Genomic DNA, 5367 nt, shown 5'->3' with positions numbered 1-5367 from the left:
CAGACAGGGTACGGGTACCCGATTGCGACCTCTGGGATGAAGCCATGTTGCAGGCGCGGGTGGGTTGATTCTATGAACTTGAATTGTGAGAAGAGACAAGACGCTGGGAAATGAGTGACAAACGGTGACTCACCAGTGACTCACGGCCTACCCGTACCCGTTCCCGGCCGCACCAGGGTCGCAAACGGGTACCCGTACCTGTACCCGGCCGGGTACGGGTAGCCGGGTATCGGGTAGGGTACGGGTATCGGGTACCCGGTTGCGACCTATGGTTTGGGGGGCTATGGGCTGGCTTGTTGAAGCCGTGGGAGGAAGCTTCCGAAGCGGTGCTGCTCAAGCCGCAGACACGTCCACTCCCATTGCCCCGTCGCGTCTCTTCGCCCCCCACCACAGACCCCATCGTCCTTTGCGCGCCACCAAATCTTCCAATTCTCGTCACGTGGTTCTCGTCCCCCCTCCCTCCCCCTCATCAACCTCTCTCATCACTCCACTCCCTCCGTTCCGTTCGTAAATTTGTTTTACCCATCTGCCATCCGATGTCCCTATTAAGCTTTGTTAGACACGTCACGCAAAACTAAATTTCAGTCGATTTTGCTCAATTGTTTAATCTTTCTCGCCCGATGAAGGACGCTTGTGTTGCGTCCGAAACGTCGTGATTTATAATTGTTTAATGTTTTACTTCTCTTTAAGCCACGCATGTGTTACATTCCAAATGCGTGTTCCTCGCCCCGTTAAATAGATCAACATAATACAATCCCCCTACTCTTATCCACTGAGCTTTGGTATGAAGTCATCAGGCGAGGCAATTATATAGCACGTACATTATAGCACATCAAGAAGGGATATTGCCCGAAGCGTCGTTTGTTATTATTTTTTAAGGGCACTCACAGAGTTAGTGACGAAAGTGTTGAGTTTTGTTTTTGTTATTGTTGTTGTTGTCTGTGCTTATGCACCACACCACTGCCAACGCAGCAACGATCTCCAACAACATTTTGGTCAACAAGATTGTAATCGACGACTTTTAAACTCCGTAAGACTTACTGTGGGCGTTTGTGTTGAGCGTGCGAGGGGCGGAGGCGCTGTGGTTAGCGCACCGCGCTACGAACCCGGGTGAGCCGAGTTCTAATCCAGCTCACGACCAACTTAACATAAGCGAATATTTTTCGATTTAAAGCTTTCGTGACTGCAGGGATTCATCTTCTTGGTTCGTTCGGTAAAGTCACGTAGAAGGGAAATAATAAAATAATAAACTAAAACATAATAAAATAAAATAATTCTCACGACGTTTCGGCCACAACGCAAGCAGCCGTCCTCAGGTGAAGAACAGGTCTGTCGGGAAGACAGCGTCTGAATGAAACACTTTACCGAAAGAACCAAGAAGATAAGCGAATATATATATATTTTTGTTGACCGGCCGGTCCTGGTCGCATCAGCCTTGAATGAGTAGCGAGTGCGGTGTGTAAACAGCATCACCAGGAGAGACAAAGGGGGCCAGGCGAGGTGCTGGCCACCCAACCCCCTCGTGTGCCCAGAGCTTTCACCAACAGTCTCTGCAGGCTACGAGGGGGATCTTTTGTCTTCGCAAATATGCATTCAACTCTCGCCGTTTTTGAAAATTTGAAAACACAACTAGCCTTGGCAAATATCAATGGCCAACTCACCCTAAATGTGTCCAACCTACATATATATATGAACAAAATAGAATAGCAGATAATAATGCGACTTAATTAATATGCCTCTGCACGTAAAAGCAAAATTATTTAACAGACTCTCAGCCCCACGGCCTTCCGGGAGTGCATTATGTCAGCAGCATTGATTTATATGCGCAACATGTGTGTACCATATGTGCTTCAAGTATCATATGCACTGCATGTTTACATGCGTTTGATCGCCTGAGTTGAACAAAGTTGTAGGCGCAGCCCTGCAATTCCTTCTCCACGCCACTGCTGACGGAAGAGACCCTCCAGTGGAGCGAACTTCCGAGTGATATCCGGCCTACTCTTCCACTTGATACGTGCTGGAAGAGGTTTAGCAGTCGCCACGCTGTACCCCACACCGTGACGAAACGTGGTACACTCAGTTGCGCTGCCGTGTGGACAGGAGCGTCACTGCTTCGAGCTGTTAACTACCTCGCCTGGTATGCAGGTGGCGTGGTTCGAACCCGACCCTGAACGATGACTGTATATTTGAAGTTTGCGGTGTCTCTCTCGCCGTGGTCGCGTGGATTTTTCTCCGGGTGTTCCGGGTTTTCTCTCCCCACATTTGAGAATCAACGTCGTGATGTACTGCTCTGCATGTTCACGCGACGAGGAAAGCCACTTCGCTGGGCTTTCATTTGTGGCCAGGTCGCTTCTGGAAAATAGCTACATAGCTCAGCGGGTCTTACCTGGTAAAATAACAAAAACATGTTTAATTCAAGTGGAAACGGGGCGGGGGTGGGATGGGCGAGAGGAGGAGGGATTTGAAAAAAAAATGTATCCTTTATTGTCATCTAAAAACCTCTGGATGGCAGGTCAAGTAGCCGTAGCGTGCTTGTAACCATTATCCCACGTTAAGTCGCGTACCACTTGAACAAAAAATCCTCCCTCGGATAGAAGCCAACCAATCGCGCCTTCCCTCATCGGTCTGGGGACCAGCAGGTAACAAAGACAAAGACCCCCCGCATAGCCTTGCCAGGCTGTAGGGGCAAGTGCTGTTAGCGAGCACCTATGAAGGCCGGCACGGCACACGAGGGGGTGGGTGGCCAGAACCACGCCCGGCCGCCTTTGTCTCCCCAGTGGCGATGTTTACACACCGCACCAGGTACTCATTTGAGGCTGAATCGACCTAGAGGAGGCCCAGGACCGGTTCAGATAATCGTCACTGGCGTTGGCCGTGAGCGGGAATGGCCAGGTTCGTAGCCGCGACACTACCGCTCCCCGCACACACTCTGTGTGCACACACTGACACACACACACTGACACACACACTGACACACACACACTGACACACACACTGACACACACACTGACACACACTCTGTGTGCACACAGTGACACACTGACACACACTCTATGTGCACACACTGACACACACACTGACACATACACTGACACACACACACTGATACACACACTGACACACACACACACACTGACACACACACTGACACACTGACACACACACTGACACACACACTGACACACACACACACTTTATGTGCACACACTGACACACACACTGACACACACACACAGCGTTTACTCGTCCGGTCTAATGCACACAACATATACCGCGTGACTTAAAGGTGACTTACATCCGCACTGCGTCAACTCACAGAGTTCATTTGCGTCCAAGTTGAGGACTCCATCGGGTGTAATCAAGTCCTTCCGTTGCCTGCAAACACCGCTCCAGTTTCGTTGGTGCTACTCGCTGAAGAGCACTTGACCCTACCGTCTGCTGGGAGGCTATACGGGGGATCTTTGTCTGTGTTGCACGCGCGCTCGGATGCATTGTGTCCGTGGTCGTTGCGCGCGCGATATTAATAAATAACGCGGAACAGGTAATTAGGCTGTCACGCCACCGTACATTATGCCAACAATCTAACAACGCGCGTAAGACCGCGTGAAGATTTTATGCAAATGGTCATCCCCCGCCCCCCCCCCCCCGTATATTTCTGAGCAGGCAAGCCGTAATGAAGTTTTATTGTTATTGCTGGCAACGTGAGAGATGGATGCGACCCATCAACCCCCCGCCACCCGCGCCGTCACAACCCCTCCCCATCCCTGAGGAATCTCGCTCTTCGCAACCACTCCCCTCCTACCCCTTCCGCCACCACCACCACCACCACCAACCAAGCACGAGCACAAGTTTGTGCTCGACTCTACGTGAAGACATTGGCCGAGGCTTTGCTCCCTCGCGTTATTACACGCTCGCTTGTTTTGTGTTCGCAAAGGCTCCCAAAACAATTCTCCTCGAAAGCCGCCTGACGCAGCGGTGGCAGACCAGTCTAGAGAAGAACACACGCACACACACACACATATATATATACACATCCTCTGGACTGGATGAAGGGTGACTCATCTCTGTCTGAGAGCGCCCTTCGATCAGCACGGTTGGCGGACGTACGGTGCAAAGGAAGTTCAACATACCGTACAAACGCACGTTCCAATTCCCCCCTCCCCGAGACCGCAGGCAAAGCGAGTATCGGAGGGAAACGGCACGAAGTTGGTACTGGTTCTGTGCTCGGGACGCCTCCAGTAACCCTCGTAGCTGATGGTGAGCGGTGCTAGTGACGCGTGGTAATGGCAGGTGTGTGTGTGTGGCGCGATGTTGACTACCTCGCCTGGTATACAGGAGGTCGTGGGTTCGATCCCGACCCTGAGGCCTGCTTGTATATTTGGAGTTTGCGTGGAATTTGCCCCGTGCCCCCCCCCCCCCCACATTTAGAATCAACGTCAGGCGTTCAGCGCACTGGGCCCTCTGCTGCAAATTTCCACGCGATAAGCCACTTCGTGCGAGCTATTGTGTGTGGCCAGGTCGCTTCTGAGAAAGAGCTCTGTATAGCCCGGTGGGTCCTTACCTTGGTAAAGAATGAAAGAAAATAATTCTAGATTTGAAGCTTTCGTGACTGCAAGGATTCATATTCTTAGGGCTTTTTTGGTAAAGTCACGTAGGTATTTGACCAATCTTATTTATTATTTGACAGACAACTATTACAGGTATACCATGTTTACCATGTTCACCATGTTTAGTTGTCACAAACTATAAGAAAGGCTCACCCTCTTTAGCCTCACCCTACCATATGAATAAAAAGTGTGCTGTACATGGCCCTTCCCCCCTCTCCAACCATTATATAAACGGAGTGGTAGCTCCCGCAATCTCTCATTTACTTGATCCAGCTGTCGTGGCTGTGACGGTTCCACCTGAAGACGGAGGCTTGTGTTGCCTCCGACACGTCGTGATTTTTATTTTATTTTACTTTTATTAATTTTAATGTTTTTTACCTACGTGACTTTAACGAAAAAACCTAAGAAAAAGAAAATATATAGTTTAGCTTAGTATGTTACGGACCCGAGCCACTCTCTGCCCGTACCAATTACCGGAACGAAATCCCATTATAAACTGTGATTACAAATCGATTTCCTGTTATCTTTCTCCGTCCGAGTGTAGTAATACTTCACAAAACATGCAGCTCCGTCATTATCCATGGGTGGTACGAACTGCTGTGTATGTCCGTGTGTGTGTGTGTGTATGTGGGGAGCGGTGGCGCAATGGTTAGCGCACCGCGCTACAAAAACCCGGCGAACCCCGAGTTGAATTCCCGGAGCTAGACTCTCCCCTAGGTCGACTCAGCCTTGAATGGGTACCTGGTGTGGTGTGTACTGG

This window comes from Lampetra fluviatilis, chromosome 1 (assembly GCF_964198595.1).
Source record: "Lampetra fluviatilis chromosome 1, kcLamFluv1.1, whole genome shotgun sequence".
NCBI classification, from domain to species: Eukaryota; Metazoa; Chordata; class Hyperoartia; order Petromyzontiformes; family Petromyzontidae; genus Lampetra; species Lampetra fluviatilis.
The sequence above is the reverse complement of the archived record's forward strand: the minus strand, read 5'-3'. Positions refer to the sequence as shown.